Raw genomic sequence first — 19,207 nt, forward strand, 5'->3', positions numbered from 1 at the left:
AAGTCAGCACATCCTCCCTACCATATGCTTTTGAGTAAGCTTTTTCATAAATTTGTAATACAGTTATATTATTTGTCATATTCTTCATACTATCCTGTTATTCATCCAAACTCATAAATAATTTTTAATATGCATGCATTACAGTACACTCTTCTGTTGTAAACTTCAGTGGGATTCGACAAATGTGTAGTGTAATATATCCACATTATAGCACCATACAGAATAGGTTCAGCACCCTAAAAAATCATTTGTGCTTCAACTTTCTCCTCCTTCCTCTAAATCCCTGCAACATCTATTTTTATAGTCTCTAGAGATTTGCCTGTTGCAGAAGTTTCTATAATTCTAATAGTGTAGTATGTATCTTTTTCAGACTGGCTTCTTTCACTTGGAAATATGAATTTAAGATCTATCATTTTCTTTTCATGGCTTGCTACCTATTTTATTTTCCTGTTATTGAATACTATTTCTTTGCATAGTATACCACAGGTTTTATGTGTATCTATTCACCTAGTGAATGACTGGTTGATTCTATTTATTCATGGTTATTAATGAAGTTGCTCTGTGTGTTTGTGTTCAGGTTTTTGTGTGGACATGTTTTCAAATTACTTGGATAAATACCAAGGAGTGTGATTTCTGGATGACATGGTAAGACTATGTTCAGCCTTATAGGAAACTGCCAAACTGTCTTCCAAATTGGCTGTACCATTTTGTATTCCCACTGCAATGAATGAGTTTCTATTACTCTGCTTCTTTGCCAGCAATTGGTGTTGTAGGTCTTTCTAGATGTTAGCCATTCTAAGAGGTTTGTGATAGTATCCCATTATTGTAGTAATTTGCAATTCCCTAATAGCAAATAATGTTGAAGATTCTTTCATATGTCTGTTGTTATCTGTATATCTTCTTTGGAAAGTATCTTTTCAGATTTTTTTCCACTTTGTTTAATTATGTCATTTGTTTTTCTATTGTTTAATGTAAATGTTTAGTCCATTCTCACACTGCTCTAAAGGACTGCCTGAGACTGAGTAATTTATAAAGGAAAGAGGTTTAATTGATTCACAGATCAGCATGGTTGGAAAGCTTCAGGAAACTTACAGTCACGGCAAAAAGGACAGCAAGCAAGTCCACATAATGGCAGGAAGGAGAAGTTGCAAGCAAAAGGGAGAAAATATCCTATAAAACCATTAGATCTAGTGAGAAATCACTCACTATCATGAGGACATCGTGAGGATAACTACCCCCATGATTAAATTATCTCCCACTGTGTCCCTCCCATGACATGTGGAAATTATGGGCACTACAATTCAAAGTGAGATTTGGGTGGGGACTGAGAGCCAAACCATGTTATCATGATTAACATTCCTTCTTGAATATGCAATGTGCCATGTTTTCTTCCATCTTTAGCTTGTCTTTTTATTCTTTCAAAAGTGTCTCTCACAGGTCAGAGGATTTTAAAATTAGTAGACATTGCCTTGTCATTTGCTTCTTCTTTCATTGGTCATGCTTTTCATATTTGTCTGAAACTTCATTGCCAAATCAAAAAATCACCTATATTTCTATGTTTTCTTCTATAATTTTTATAGCTTTAAATTTTATATTTATTTTATTTGACAATTTGAGTTAATTTTTCCAAAAGGTGGATCTATGTTTCTTATTTAAAAATATGGACCCAAAATTGTTCATTACAAGTTTTTGAAAACACTACCCTGGTTCTATTGTATTTTCTTTGCTCCTTTATTATTGCAACATATAAACAAATTTTGACTCATTTGTTCAGGTCTATTTCTAAGCTCTTTCTTTTGTTTCATTGTTCTTTGTCCGTTCTTTCACCAATATTACAGGGCTTTGGTTATTAGCTTTACAGTAAGCCTTCAAGTTGGGTAATGTGGTGAGTCCTCCAACTTTGTTTTTATTTTCAGTTTTATGTTGGCTATTTTATTATTTCTTCTGCCTTTTACTATAAAATTTTCAACCAGTCTATTACTATCACCAAAACAGCTAGCTGAGATTTTAATAAGAATTAAATTGCATCTATAGATTAATTTGGGAAAAACTGTACTCTTAACATTATTATGTCTTAAAATCCAGGAACATGGAATATCTTTCTATTTATGTAGTCTTTCATTCTTCTCTCACTGTTTTTTTTAGTTTTCTACATACATATCCTGTAAATACAATTTTAGCTTTATAACTAACTAGATTAATTAATTAATTAATTTTGGTGATATTGTAAATGCTAGGTTTTTTTTTTTAATTTCAAATTTCAGTTGGTCATTGCTGGTATACAGGAAAGCAACTAAATTTTGTATATTAACATGTTTGTTGTAACATTGCTATACTTGTTTTTTAATTTCCAGGAGTGAGTTGTATCATCAATTCTTTTGGGGTTTCTACAGAGACGGTCATGTAACTAAAAGTAAATACAATTTTATTTCTCCTTTCCCAATATGAATAAGCTTTATTTTCTTTTTTGTCATATTGCACTAGCTAATACTGTAAGTCAAATGTTAAAGGAATGAATGGTAAGAGAGAAGGCATTATTGCTTTATTTTCTCTCTTAGAAGGGAAAATGCCCAGTCTCACCATTAAGTGTATGCTTAGCTGTAAGACTTTGTTGATGTTCTTCATCAAATTGAGAAAGTTCTTCTTTATTCTAGTTTGCTGAGAATTTTGATCATACAAAAATCTAAAACTGTTGAATTTTTTCAATTGTTTTATATTTTTTCATTATCTTTTCAACTGCTTTGTCTGCATTAATATAATCTTATAAGTTTTCTTCTTTAGCTTGTTGATATACCAGATTACATTGATTGATTTGATTTTCAAATATTGAACCATCCTTGCATGCTTTGAATAGATGTATATTTTTTTTATTTATCCTGGATTTGATTTATTAATACTTTGCTGAGAATTTCTGCATCTATATTTATGTAGTTTATCTGTCTGTAGTTTTCCTTTCTCATTGTAGCTTCATCTGATTTCAACGTTAGGATAATTCTGGCCTCAGGGAATGAACTAGGACGTGTTTCCTCTGTTTTTATTTTTCTGAAAGAGACAGTGAAGAATAGATATAATTATATTCCTTATGTGGTTGGTAGAATTTATTAGTTAAACCATCTCAGCCTTTGTTATAGAGCACACTTGGGATACATTTACAAAGATTACTTTTTCCCTCCCCTTGCTAGAGAAAGGAGAAAGTATTTTCTGACTTCACAGTGAGAAAGTGATGGGGCCTCTGGCAATAAAACCTATAATAATGCCCCCTACCCGACCCCCAACCCTTACAGCTCCCAGCACGTTCTCACTCTGATGCTAGTACTAATCCGAACTTAGCCTCCAAATTGTCAAAATTACCATTTTAATGAACCTACCTGATTATGGCGCAGATGATCTCACCAGTGACTTTGTATTTACCTTTCTTTCCATATTTTTGATTTGCCAGTGACCTCAGCTATCTGATGAATTCAGAAGTCATTGAATTTTAGTTTGTTCAGAGTTTTCTGTTTTTATTGTTTTGAGAATTAGAGTTTTGATTTCTAAGCTATTTGCATGTAGGAGTTAAAACTAGAAGTCACCATGTCAACAACTTTATGAAGAAAAGTGAATTCATCTCTTTTTTCAAGAAAATATTCTTAGCTTACTGTCCGTGTTGCATCATAATTTTAAAAGTATTCAGTCAGTATCTCTAACAAGTGTTACCCTATGATTTCGTTCAAATGAACACTAGTTTATTCTTAGTCTTTGCTGTGTCATCACTACATTCAGAAAATGACATAAAAACTTGTAATTATATAACTTAAAATGTTTCAATTCTTGTATAAAAACAAACTAACTTATGAATAAAAGATAAATCTATTTTTAAAATACAAATAAATACTTTTCAAATTCTTAAATAACCAAAAGCCTAAGATATTACCAAATGTAACTAGTTTTTAAAAATCATTTTCATAAACTGTATTTTCTGATTGTGGCCCCTATTTTTTACAGTATCCAATTATGTAATTTTATTTCTTTGAAAAAATGTACCTAATATAGTCATTACTATGCTGAGACTAATTCAGGCAACAAAATTTTATCTCAAGAGAGTGTTCTTGAATTATATTTTTTGGTTGAGCTAAATATATGTAGTTTTTTCTGATATAAATAACATGTCTAAAATTGTAGAACTTTATAATATTTCTTTAGGTATTTCTTTTTACATCTCTGAAATAAATGTGATTTCCATCTTAGTTCATCACTGAAAAAATAGCCATTTCTTATCTAATAGAATGCCCACTATAGAAGATTCTGGGACACAGAGTGAAGAGGTGGACTAATTTGTAATTTTTCTGAGTCCTTCATTTAAGAAAAATAAAGCAACAAGGATAATAGACATCTGCAAAAGCATTATGTGGTAAAATAGTTATGTCAACTCCCAAATTATACTAGGGAACAGCACTGTAGCATCTTCCAGACAAGGGTAAGTGGAGAGAAGGCAGAAAGGGCATCTAACTGCCCTGGAAAGAGGAAAATCCCAAAATAGCCAGCAAATACTCACTAGGAATGGTGTGAACAATCTAAGAAGAGACATATGTGCATGGACAACTAGATACAATTCGCAGGTGAATGCAAGAGGATCAAGAAAAGGTCCCAAGGGTTTGGAGCTCTCTGAGTGCTAAGGACATAGAATATAGAATTAATGAAGTTCCCTTCAAGAACAAAGTTCTGCATTGAAAGAGAAGCTCTTCAGATTCAAATCCAAATGAGCAGGGTGATGATAGTGGGGCCAAAGGAAGGATAATGTATGGATAAAAACAGAAGAAAGGAGTAGAGGAGACAGATCTCAAAATGTCCATGGTTATATATTTTCCGCTTTGTTAATTCCATAAAACAGAAGACAGGTTGTGAGAGCCATGAAGCTACAAAAGCCAACCTAGCTCCCCTCCCAATTCTAGAAGAAAAATAATTTTAATTTAAAAAGAACCACAGAAAAGTTAGCAGTCAAATATCTTTCAATGTTATTTAAGAACAAAAGAAAGCAAGATGCAGAATAATGTTCATAGAGAGCATGAATGTGTGCCAGAAGAAATGAAAATGAAACAGATTTTTAAATATTTTAAGATGAGGTGAGGCTGGGCGCAGTCGCTCACGCCTGTAATCCCCACACTTTGGGAGGCCGAGGTGGGCAAATTACTTGAGGCCAGGGGCTTGAGATCAGCAGCAATATTTTAAGACAAAATAGACTAGCATATTTATGAAAGTAGATGTGAACAAAGATTTTATATCCAGTACAACTGATTTTTTAAGTGTGAAAGACATGGACAAACTAATGAATATGCAAATTTTTATTTATATTTTAATCATGAATGCTTTCAGGAATCTGCCAGAAGTCATTCTTACAAAATAATAAAAATGATAATAAAAAAACTAAAGGTAAAACATCAGAGGACTAGAAATGTATTTCTAAAAATAAAAAAGAAAGACAAAATTAGAAATTAACAATATTATAAATCCTGATAGGGAAAATGTGGTACATATACACCATGGAATATTACGCAGCCATCAAAAAGGATGAGTTCACGTCCTTTGTAGGAACATGGATGAACCTGGAAACCATCATTCTCAGCAAGCTGACACAAGAGCAGAAAACCAAACACCGTATATTCTCACTCATAGGTGGGTGTTGAACAATGAGAACACAAGGACACAGGGAGGGGAGCACTACACACTGGGGTCCGTTGGGGGGAAATGGGGGAGGGGAGGGGGGTGGGGAAGTGGGAAGAGATAGCATGGGGAGAAATGACAGATACAGGTGAGGGGACGGAAGGCAGCAAACCACACTGCCATGTGTGTACCTATGCAACAATCTTGCATGTTCATCACATGTACCCTGAAACCTAAAATGCAATAAAATAAAATTAAAAAAATAAATAAATAAAAAGCAAAAAAAAAAAAAATCCTGACAAATTAAGACAAATCATTATAAATGGCTTTTCTTACCATAAAATGAAAGACAGTCAGTATTACATACCTTCTGTTAGAAAAACATAACACTGTCTCTAAAGTATTCTTGTTCAAAAACATTGAGTGTGAATCTGATAAAGTGTTTTTATCTAACTTCGGTTTACAGAAAATGCAGAGAATAGAACACATGTTGAATGACACCACTGAAATGCAATCAGCAAACAAATCCATTCTGTGGTAAACCCTACAGAGAAAAAAAAATCCAGTGAATACTGACTATTTATTGATATGCAGAAATTACTGCTTATTTGTTTAGGTTTAATAATAGAATTAAATTTATAGGTCTTTAAAAGATTTTCTATTTTTTGAGATGCATACTAATATTTACAGTTTCAATGGCAAATGCCTGCGATTTGCTTCAAAGTAATCTTGTGGGGAAGTGTGTAGGGGAGCTAGAAGAGACCCATTTGGCCATGCCTTGAACTTGAGTGATAGATGAGTTTATTATAGTAGTGTTTCTACCAAAAACTACAAGCAAGTAGATAAATAAGAATATTTCAAAAAACTACATCCAGTGATTGGGGGAGCATAAGAAATCAAGTATTATCTGTTGCTTAATGTTCTTATAGCTGATGAGCTCTCCAATGATTTGAGTTGAAACAAACAAAAAATGGTGGCAGTGGCATTCCCTCCTAATCCTGATTAGGTTCTCTGAAGCAAACAAGAGAAACTCTGTGCCCTTCTCAGCCTGACCTTCTTTCAAATATGTGAGAGTACCTACTATCCTTTTCTCAGTAACAAATCCCTTCAATTTCTTTATTTGACATCGGTGCTCTTGCAGTTACTTTTCTCGTGATGCAATCTATTTTGACCGCTTCTCTTTTTAAATGTATTTGCTTATATTTAAACACAGTAGTTCTCCCATTTTAAATCCAGAATGCAGTTAGACTATTATTTATTTGACCTGTATGTAATACTTCTAATCATGCGTAGAAATACTACATTTTTTTTCTTATAGTAGTTGTTACAGACTAGGGGTAATTAAGATTACAAACTGCTGGGTTTCTTTTTGTTGGTTCTTGAATACAAAGAAACCAACAGCATTTAATTTTATAATTAAGCAGCCACCATCTATATTTCTAAAATATCTGGTGTTTGCTTAAAGTGACATTTTGAAAATCAATAGTTATTAATTGTAAAAAAAAAAAAAAAAGATGAAGATTAGTGAACTATATGTTCTGGAGTGAAAACTTCATAAAATCTAACTGCATGACTAAAATTTGCCATGAGTGTGCTCTCCTCTCAGGATACAAAATATATCTGATATAATTTTTGATCAGAATAAGCTGTTTACTTCTTACCAGTTAATGGTGGGAGGTGGGAGAAACAAACAAATAAAAATAAAAGAAGAAACAAATTCTTATTTTTCTTTGTAATGGCTCCCACTTTCTCTGCTAATCCAGATTCTCAATGTCCTTTTGAAACCATTTCAGATTTAACCACTTAAAATCTTTCTTTTTCATGGTAATCTATGAAAATCAAACTTTTTAAAAAATTTCCAGCTTTCATTTTAAGCTCTGGGGTACATGTGCAGGATGTACAGGTTTGTCACATAGGCAAACATGTTGCATGGTGATTTGCTTCACAGCTCATCTATCTCATCACCCGGGTATTAAGCCCAACACCCACTAACGGTTCTTCCTGATTCTCTCTCTCCTTCCACCCACTACCTTTCAACAGTCCCTACTGTGTGTCTTTCCCCCAATATGTCCATATGTTCTCATCATTTAGCTCCCACTTAAAGGCAGTGAAAACGTGGGTTATTTGGTTTTCTGTTCCTGCATTCGTTTGCTAAGGATAATGGCCTCCAGCTCCATCCATGTCGCTGCAAAGGACATAATCTCATTCCTGTTAATGGCTGCGGATGATTCCATGATGTATATGTTCCACGTTTTCTTTATCCAGTCTATCATTGTTAGGCATTTAGGTTGATTTCGTGTCTCTGCTATTGTGAATAGTACTGCAATGAACTAAAGTGCGCGTCTTTATAATAGAGCGAAAATCTAACTTAAGGTTGGTTCAGTACTACAATTTGTAACATGATTCCGTAGGTTATTAAATTAATCTTTAGTAATTCTAGATGTTTATGTCTGGCTCTCCATTGAGAACATAAGCCTTCTGAGGGCAAGATCACCTAGCATCCATCAACCTCTGAATCTTCTTCATTTTTTTTTTTTTTAATTTTTTTTTTGAGATGGAGTCCCTCTACTGCCCAAGCCGGAATGTTGTGGTATGATCTTGATCTTGGCTCACTGCAACCTCCACCTCCTGGGTTCAAATGATTCTCCTGCCACAGCCTCCCAAGTAGCTGGGACTATAGGCATGCACCACCATGCCTGGCTAATTTTTTTTTTTTTTTTTTTTTTTTTTTTTTTTTTTTTTTTAGTAGAGACAGTGTTTCACCATATTGGCCAGGCTGGTCTTGAACTCCTGACCTCATGATCCACCCACCTTGGCCTACCAAAGTGCTTCTATTACAGGCGTGAGCCACCACACTGGGCCTGAATCTTTCTTCTTTACATGTACTTTTTGCTGTAACCAAACCTGGACACTTACTAATTATGTTTACCTGATTGATTCCTGTCTCTGAAGCTTTATCCTAATATTCTTTTTCAGCCAGAAAACGTTTTTCTCCCTTTTCTGCTTATATGTCTGATCTACAAATTTATCTCCTATTTCTCATATTCCAGAAGACCTCATTTTATTACACATAATTTACTGCTATTGCAGTTATTAACTGTATAGAAATACATTTTATTTTGTGTTTTTGTCATTTCTTGTGAGTTTTTTTGTGTTGTGATTTTAATCTTCCTAAGATTATTTCTGATCTCCAAAATGCAAAGATTATTTCTTTGATTTGTTATATTCTTCACATACCTAATATTGAGGAATATATTCAATTTATAATCTATAAATTTAATTTCTTTAGCATGAAACATTTCATCCAATAATGATTGGGAACAACCAGTTTATCTCAGGACTAAATACACTGTTCAGAGAGGTGAGTGTTAAGAACATAAGAAAATGTGAGTTGGGGAGTAATGAGTCTGAAACAACATTGAAGAAATAAAGGAGATGGACAGAAGTAGGAAGATAATATATTTTTTCTTTTCCAAAGGCAAAATAAAGGTACCTGACTTGGCCAAGAAAAATGGCTTGATTTGTGAGAGAAATAGAAAATTACAGATAAAATGTAGATAAAACCTGAATCCCAAAATATAATAGTAGAGGAAAAAATGAATTCACAAAATGAAATCAGGAACCAACTTAACATTCTGAGCATTTTCGTTACAAATCAATCCTTGATTACTTTCTCATCATTTACTTAGCATGTATTATGAGCAATATATGATTCTAGGCATGGTGGGGCCTCAAAGACATACGAATCATGGCTTTTGTCTTAAAGGAGCTTGCAATTTCCTGACAAGGCACTGATGCCATCTCTGTCCCATAATACTTTCTGTCAAATCTTCGATTAGACTCTTTGACTCTTAGATTTCCGTGTTCTTCTTCAATAAAATGATGGTGTTAGACTAGATGAGCTTTTTTTCTCTATCAGCCTGCAAGTGAATGAAACAAATGGTCTAGTCATTTTCCTTCTTAAGCTGCTTCTGCCTCTCCACACCCCCAAACATTTGCTTGCTGTCATGGACAAAGTTTTTAACACTACGCTGAGTCTGCTAAGAGGATGAGATTTTGACATTCACCACACCTACTACCAAAGAAGGAGGAAGCCTCCAGGAAGGCTAACTGGGGGACTTGTCATTCTGCAGGCTTGGATGAAGTAAGAATCAGCTGATGCCCAGTGGGAGATGTGGAAGGCTGTGGGTGAATCATTGAGCAGATGCAAGTGTTTTGGAAGCTCCAAAGAGCAACCTGTTATTTATCTCAGTGGCAGCAGTGAAGGTTGAGAGGAAAAGCCTTGTTGGGAAGATAAGCTTACCTGTTGGAGAATAGAAGTATATACACCTGCAGTGTGCACATGGGGAGTAGTAGTGTTGTTATAGCATCAGGATGCACCTATGGGATGTCACATTGGCATCTCTAGCTTTTCCCTTAACAATACACTACAAATAAGATTTCTCTCAAACATGCAATGCAAACTATTGTTTTGGTTCTCATTTCTACAGGTTCTACTAACAATTTTTCAGTTCTACTTCATATAACAACTCTCTCCCCAAAATTGCCATGGTCAGGCTCTGGTGTGTGGAAATATCTGTATGAAAATTTATTTTGTGCACCTCCAGTTTCTGCATTTTATACTTACTCCTTTCTTTCTCCCACAGTCAAAACAGATGTGTTCCTCCTTTCTTTCCAGTCCACGAAAATCTGATATTCTTAGAAATACAACCCAAATTTTATTTACCATGTTTGTATTCTCTCTTCTCTCACAATATAGAGTACATCAGATATAATTTTTGAAAGATGAGAAGCAACACTTTATGGTTGTTTTAATCAATTTCTTCACTTTGGTTATTTACTAATAAAGTTTTAACATCATTCTGGGGTTTTATTGTGACTTCTCAACTAGTCAGTAAGTATCTTGAGGGCAGGCAGTAGGACTTTTTCTTTGTATCTGCCACAGTACCTTGTATTATCTGGGGGCACATATGAGTTATGTAAATAATACTTTTCAAGACATTGTTGGCTTTATTTTCTCAGTTAAAAAATAGAAAGCCAACTACTCTAGGAAATTTTATGTTTGATTGACTGCCACAGAATGGACTGGACAGATTTTAATGATGTCAAGTCATTGATAAAGGTTTACAAGGGTCTGGGTTAACCTTTTTTATTCCTTTAAAAGGGCAGATTACCTCACAGGCCACGGTGCAAATGTCAATGACTCACTGCATAAAATTGGGTCCAGCTGGTGCTTGGCTTAATCATTAGCTCTGGAGAGTGCTAATGAAATATTGATCCCAATATAACACACTTTGGGAAAGTGTGTAAGTTAATATCTGCCCCCTAATACATGTGGGTATATTAAAATCATTGGGCTGTGAAATGTTCAGAGAGAGAAGTTCATGGCTCTCTTCAGCTTCATGAAAACCACTTCAGCCTCATGATTCTATTTTGTTTTATGGGGTTCGCCACTCAAGCACAGTTTTCTGTGGATGATGTATTCAACTACATCAAATAGCCAAACAAAGTAGAAAGTTTGGGAAGGTTCATGTGACACTAGTAGTTCTGGATCAGACCATTATCTGATTCAGACTAGAATGTTATCCAATGAGGTTTATGCTCTCTGTCAGGGGTGGACTAACAAATTCGTGGACTAAATGGTATTTTAACAGATCATGAAGCCTGATCGGCAGATAGAAAGTTGTTAAGTATCTTTAGGGCAAAGATTAGAGATAAAAGTTGAAACAAGTACATGCTAATAACTTTTCATTTTTGAATTCTAGTCCCTTCCTGAGGATGGGCTTTTTATTTCTAATCCAAGAAGAACATTCCCTGAATAGCAATCTTCACCAACGTTTTTTTGTTGTTTGTTTGTCTTACCTCGAAACTGTTTCTTTATCTTGATTCAAATAGATTTCTATCCAATACAAATACTGGCAAAATAAATGAAGGAAAGTAAATGCAGAATGGACTGAAGTGAGTTGGTTTGGTCAATAGCATAGCTTTACTCATCACAGAGTGAGAGAGTGTCAGAACATGCTACGGAAGGTGAAGCAGTCAGTTAAGATACTACTTGTCATCTACTGAGGTACCAGCCACATGACCACATTTGGAAAGGTTTTGTAGAACTAGAATCAAATTAGCAGGAATACAGACTCTATTGATTACTCTTGGAGCCCTTCAGTAAGGTGCAACAAGAAAGAAAAAAACTCTGGATTGGAATTTTTTACTGTTCATATAAGCTAATGCAGAAAATGTGGGTTGTCAGATTAAATTTGTCCAATGTCAGAAACATATCATCAGACTAGAAGTTAATATTTATATTTATATTGTTTGATTTCTTCTCCCTCTATAAATAACATTAATATTCTCATCTAGAAATGTTATGAACTGGCAAATAGTATGGGAATGTTTGGGATGAGAAAAGTATTAGGAAGGTTTCTCTTGAGTAGCTCCTGCTGCACCCTCCTGCCCCAACTTCACTTCCCATTTTGAGTATATTCCATGACTAAACTTGAAATGCAAGAAGTGGGCCACATTCTGAGAAGAAAATACACTGTTTGATAATCCAACCTTAGTACTTTATTCTACAAGCAAGTCTTAAATCGAAGGCAACTAAGCATAGAGAAACAAGAATGGGCAGAGCCCTAGTAACAGCTGCAAATTGCTTGAAACAAAATAGCTATGGTGCTAACAGATCGTTACATAGTTTGGTAATCAGGGCTCAGGGATTATTCTGACCAGTCAAGAACTCGAGTTAGCTTTTAGAAAACAGAGCCTCCAAAATATAAAATTGATAGGCAGCAAAATAAATTTTGTGCAAGTTTAATCACCAGAATATTGTAAGGCTGGAAAGCAGAGTTCCAGCTTTAACTTAAAACCATTAGGGCAAGAAGTCTCAATCCCTGCAACAGGACAGTCTGACCTAAATACTAAGCATGCCAGGAAAATTTGGACATGAACTGCTAAGTCAACAACATCCTCTACCAGGGCATTCTTGGAAAACTTCCTCTCAGATGAAGAACAATCCTCTGACGAGAATAAATATATAAATTTTAAAAAAGAATTGGACAGCTGAGTAGGGAACTCATTTCTATAATAAATAAATGAGACAATCTAAGACTGTCTTTCAGCATCCCTGGTTCTACCATTTACCTTTCTATGAGTGGCCAACAGAAGGCAATGTATTTTAATGGGTTGCTGTCTTTGAGATTTATTTTCTTTTGCCTTATTTATTAAAGAAGTGGTGTATAAGTGCATACACATGCTATATTGTTTCTTTACTGCTGTATTTTTGATATTGGAAGAGTTAAAACTTATGTGTGAATGCCATTAGTTACAGGATACTGTGAAGTTACAGCTGTCTGGCTCCTGTCCCATCGTAAATTTTATCTCATCAATATATTTGACATTCAAAAAGGTGGCAAATAAGAAGTTTGGCTAAATCACATTCAGAGAGAAACCCTGTTATGAATTGTTGAAGAATGTGTGATTCTTCAATCTTTGCATAAAGTATACAACAAGAGAGGAGTGGACAAGAATCCAAAATAAGATGAGTCATATGGTGTAATTAGAAGCATCCTGCCACAATCATGACAATTCTGAAATGTTGTGCTTTATATGAAACATTTAGGTATATTTTTCACACAATTCCACTACTTACCATTAAATTAAGCTGACTTTAGGAAGATAATCTCTGTCTGTAGCATTTTGTACCCCTAGCATGTGGTCGGATACCCTTGTTTGAGTCTTTGGTAGTGAAATTACCAGATTTTCAATTCAAATAGCCTAATTGCAGAGGTTTTATTTGGGAAAACAGTAGTCTTGGGCAAGTTTCTTTCCCAATCTAATTTTTAGTTTTGACATCTCTAAATTTGCAGAAAATATCTCATCCATATGATTGTTAAAATAATGAAATGAGGTGTTAAATGCACAACACATAGTAATGTATGGTGCTTAGAACATAAATGACACTTGGTGATTGGTACTGTTAATTCCATTCATAGTAACTGACTCCCTTAGGGTATGATCTCCAATATGTAGGCATCCATTTTCATTAAGGACCACTCTCAGATGATATGCTTTTAAACACAAATAACCACAAGGTTGCCCTAGGCAGTTTCCAAAATGCTTCATTGTAATCTGACACCCATTATGTAAGATTTTTATATGAATACTGATCCTATTGGGTTATATTGTAAAACATTTGGCATATTGAAGCAGTATAGCAAGGCAATCTACTTTGTAGAAGGCAATAAACTTTCCTCTGGAAAAATAGACTGTTTCCCATGTTAAGTCATCTGAAAAATAGGCAGAGTCTTGAAATGGAAAGAAAAAATCTGAAAATAGGACTTTTGTAGACAAGATGCATACTGTAGTATCTCAATTTAGGGTCTTTGGTTTTGGATTTGAAGAGTGAAAATAGACTTGAGGACACTCTTTGAGGCTAGAGCCAGATGATTCTCTCATATGAATACTGTCCATGAGGAGGCACAATGTCTTTTCACTAGATTTTCCTCAGTTGACTTGCATATTACTTCTAAATCTAGCTTTCTTTAATAAATCATCAGTTAAATTTTCCATGCATGCTTAGATGTGAAGGAGTAGGAGGGCTCATTCTTGAACTGCATGGGAGCTATGACACTGAGTCCATCCAGGTGATGGCAAAGGTGCTCAGGAGAAGATCCCTAGAGAAAGAAATATGTTCATCAAGAAACACTCCCTTTGTGGCTACTATTCATTTAATGATATTATAGAGTCAGCACGTTTTCTTAAAAACCTGATCTGTAACTCAGTCTCCTACCTTTCAGAGTGACTTAGTCAACCCTAAGGCTTTCTTGCTAAAGCATGTATCTGCAAAAGCTACTCAGCTCCTATTTTGAGCTTTATAAAAACTTTCCTAACTCATAGGATATGGTTCATGTGACTCAGAATTATAAAGTGGGAAAAACATGATTAGCACTTTTCAGCTTCAAAGAAGATTACAAACACCGGCTAATTAAGCTTCCCAACACCTCCCTGGTACCAATGTAGTTATTTCCCCTTTCTGGACAGGTTAAGGTACCTATTCAAGGAAGGAGAATACAGCTGCTCCTCTCCTGCCGGGCAGCAATAAAATCTTTCTCCACTCAGCAGGGTCTGGACACAAAGTTAAGTTTAATCAAACATTTAATCAACATCACTTTACTGAAAAGCTATGTGCCTTATTTTGTGCTTTGTGGTTGCAGGGAAAACAAAAAAGACAAGACAAAAAGCAAAGTGTCAGCATCTCCTGTCTTTGGAGAGTTTAACATGAAATTGAACAGGGGGCATTCCAACATTATACTTAAAATAAGGCAAATGAAAATATAATAAGGCATCAAATGTCTTTTTTTCAGACTGCTTTTTTGTTCTTCATTTGGGGTACTGCTATCAAAAGTATCTTTCTGGAATGCAAATCCAAACCCATTACTCTTTTGCTTATAGTCCTTTCATTATTTTGCAAGTTTTGAAGTATTTATTTCACACACCTGGAGTAATATTAATTAATCTTTGTGATCTTGGTCACCATCAACCTGTCTGACTCACGTTCCATGCCCACATTTTTACAGCAAGACCCAGCTCTAGAAAATTTCTTTCTAATCTATACATGTGCTGCCTTCTTTTAGTGATCCTCATGTTGTATAATCATGTCCTCTATGCCCAGGATGTTTTCTCATCTCTCTTGTGGAATTCCCTTTCTTCCATTAAGAATAAGCCCAAAGGTCACATGTTCCCTTATGCTTTTTCTTTTAAAAAAATGTATGTATATATATACACACACACACACACACACACACACACACACATACATATTTCCATAGTTTTTGAGGGAACAGGTGGTATTTGGTTACATAAGTTTTTAAGTGGTGACTTATGAGATTTTGATGCACCCATCACCCAAGGAGTATACACTGAATCCAATCTGTAGTCTTTTATCCCTCACCTGCCTCCTACTCTTTCCCCTAAATCCTCAAAGTCCATCATATAATTCTTATGGCTTTGCATCTTCATAGCTTAGCTCCCACTTACAAGTGAGAATATATGATGTTTGGTTTTTCATATTTGAATAAGTTCACTTAGAATAATAGTCTACAGTTCCATCCAGGTTGCTGAGAATGCCATTAATTCATTTTTTTATGAATTAGAAATGTTGCATCTATATGATGCAGTACTACTAATTGAATACTACTAATATATATATGGATTTATGGATGAGTATTATTACATCATATATATACATATATATGTGTACGTATATAACACACACACATATATATATATATATATATATATATATATATATATATATATATACGCACACACATACACACACCACAGTTTCTTTTTTCCATTCATTGATTGATGGACATTTCAGTTGGTTCTATATTTTTGCAATTGTGAATTGTGCTGCTATAAACCTGTGTGTGCAAGTATCTTTTTTGTATACTGACCTCTTTTCTCTTTGAGGTGCCTGGAACTCTAAGGAAAGGCTCTGGAAACAATAGGAAGAGCATGTATTTGGTGTCACAGTCAGATGGGTAGGCTCTTTTTTCCCACCATTCATTGTGTAGTTCTGTAAAGAAAAGTTTTCTTTTTATATCAACTTTGACATCCGTTAAATAAAAATTGAAATAAGCTAATTTCAGTGGTTTCTATTTGGTATCAAAAAAAGTATGTGGACAAATTTAAAAATTATATCACATTTTTATTGCGAAACATCAGATTATTTGTAACTAAGGTTTTTAATTCACCTGTAATTTCTCTTTGTATATGTTCTAGAGAAAGATTAGGTCATTTACTCACTTCAGCCACACCTAGGTAAGCTTTTCTTTCTTTTCCCAAATTCACGTATTTATAGAATAAAACCAAATTATGTTAAATATACTTTATTTTTGCTATGTTTCCTCTTTTCTGCTGCTGCTGCTGCTTCTTGTGGTGATGGTAGTAGTAGTAGTAGTAGTAGTAGTAGTTGTTGTTGTTGTTCTTCTTCTTCTTCTTCTTCCTCTTCTTTAGCTTCTACTTCTCCTTCTTTTTCTTCTTCTGCTTCTACTCTGCTTCTTCTTTCTCTTCTTTAGCTTCTTCTTCCTGTCTCCTCCTTCTCCTTCTCTTGTTCTTGTTCTTGTTGTTCTTGTTCCTCTTCCTTTCCTTGCTCCTCCTCCCCCTCCTCCTCCTCTTCCTCTTCCTCTTCCTGCTCCTGCTCCCGCTCCTTCTCACGTAGGTCTCAGTCAATGACCTCACTTTTGAAATTAAACTTAGGGCAGGATTCTCTTTCTGGTTGGCTCTATATTCTCCAATCCCACTTACTCTTTCACATGACAAACTTTTATTATCATTTGAGCTGGATTTAGTTTTAGGGCTGGAATTCTGAGGATAAAACAACACATTTGTCCTCAAGAAGTTTATAATGAAATGGAGAGCTAATATGAATGCCATGTAGTGGGCTATGCTATGGTGCACAGTACCCTGTGGCAAAGGGAAGAAGACACCCATCCAGTCTATCACAATCAAATGAAGTCTCTTAGGTGAGGTTAAACTGAATCTTGAAGGAAATCTTGAACAGAATCTCAATACTAAGGAAAGAATAAAGAAGGGATGTTTGAATATAAGCCTATTCCCCCCAAAATGGCTTATTCGAATAGCTAGTCTTGTTTGCTGAATTGAAAGTAGGTTAGTATAATAAGCAATTTAGTGCAAGTTGAGAAGCAACAGGGGATAAAGCTGGAAAATCAGGAAAAAGATAAATCCTACAGAGTAAAGAAATATCATGCTATGAAAGTTGATGTCCATATTGGAGGTAACGGGAAATAATGAAAGATTTTTTTGTAATATAAGACATATTTAATAACTCACTGTAACAATATAGTGACTTGTCTATTTAGTTTTTATTTATATTTGTGGTGATACTAATAGGTGATCCACAATACATTTTCCTCATATCTTGCATGTAAGATCGAAAATGCCTAACAGAGTTTATTCATTTAAATATCCTCATTCCAGGTTGAACTACTGGTTGGTGACATGTGAGAGAACTATTAGGTTGGTGCAAAAGTAATTGTGGTTTTACTTTTAATGGCAAAATCCACAATGACTTTGCACCAACCTAATAGAAAAATTTGCATATATACAATTTTTCATGAAGTTTTTGAGATTTCAATATCTGCCAAAAAAGAGATTTTAATTCTTCCTTAGTAGTAAATATTGTCATGTGTCATGTAATGATATGTCATTATATGGCTATGATTCCAACAGATTGTAACGGAACTGAAAACCTGCTATGCCTAGTAATGTCTGAGCCATCTTAGTTACATAGTACAACATACTATTCATGTGTTTGTGGTGATGCTGGTGTAAACAAACCTAATGCACTGCTGATCATATAAAAGTGTGGCATATACAGTTGGATGCAGTGGCTCATGCCTGTAATCCAGCACTTTGGGAGGCTGAGGTGGGTGGATCACGTGGTCAAGAGATCAAGGCCATCTTGGCCAACATGGTGAAACACTGACTCTACTCAGTGTCTTGCGCCTGTAGTCCCAGAGACTCAGGAGGCTGAGGCAGGAAAATCACTTGAAACCCGGAGGTGGAGGTTGCAGTGAGCCAAGATTGCGCCACTGCATTCCAGTCTGGCAACAGAGCGAGACTGTCTCAAGGAAAAAAAAAAAGGGTAGCACATACAATTATGTACAGTACATAATATTGATAATGGTAATAAATGACTGTTACTGGTTTATGTATTTACTACAATTTTTTTGTTCTCTTAGAGTGTAATTCTTATATTTTGAAAAAGTTAACTGTAAAACAGCTTTAGGAAGGTGCTTCAGGAGGTATTTCAGAAGAAAGCATTGTTGTCATAGGAGACGAACGCTCCATGCATGTTGTTGCCCCTGAAGTCCTTTGAGTTGAACAAAATATGCAGGTGGAAGACAGTGATACTGATCATCCTGACCTTGCATAGGCCTAGGCTGTTATGCGTGTTTGTGTCTTAGTTTTTAACATAAAACTTTTACAAGTTAAAAAAATATGAGAACCGAAAGTAGAGTATGGAATAAGGATACAAAGAAAAAATATTTTTGAATACTGTGCAATGTGTTTGTGTTTTAAGCTGTGTTATTATAAAACAGTTCATAAGTTAAAACATAAATTTAAATTTATGAAGTAAAGTAGGTATAATAAGCTAAGGTTCGTATGATTGAAGAAAGAAAAATAGTTTTTTATAAATTTCATGTAGCCTAAATATACAGTGTTTATAGAGTCTACAGCAGTGTACAGTAATGTCTGAGGTCTTCATATTGACTCACCACTCCTTCAGTGACTCACCCAGTACAACTTTCAGTAATGCAAATTACATTCACAGTAAGTGCATACAGGTCAGGTGTACCTTCTTTTTTTTTATTTTGTTTTATTTATTTATTTTTTTAAGACAGAATCTTGCCTTGTCATCCAGGCTGGAGTGCAGTATCCAGTATCGCTATCTCAAGTCACTGCAGCCTCTACCTTCCAGGTGCAAGCAATTCTCCTTCCTCAGCTTCCTAAGTAGCTGGGATTCCTGGTGCCTGCCACCATG

Source organism: Saimiri boliviensis, chromosome 13 (genome assembly GCF_048565385.1).
Source record: "Saimiri boliviensis isolate mSaiBol1 chromosome 13, mSaiBol1.pri, whole genome shotgun sequence".
NCBI lineage: Eukaryota > Metazoa > Chordata > Mammalia > Primates > Cebidae > Saimiri > Saimiri boliviensis.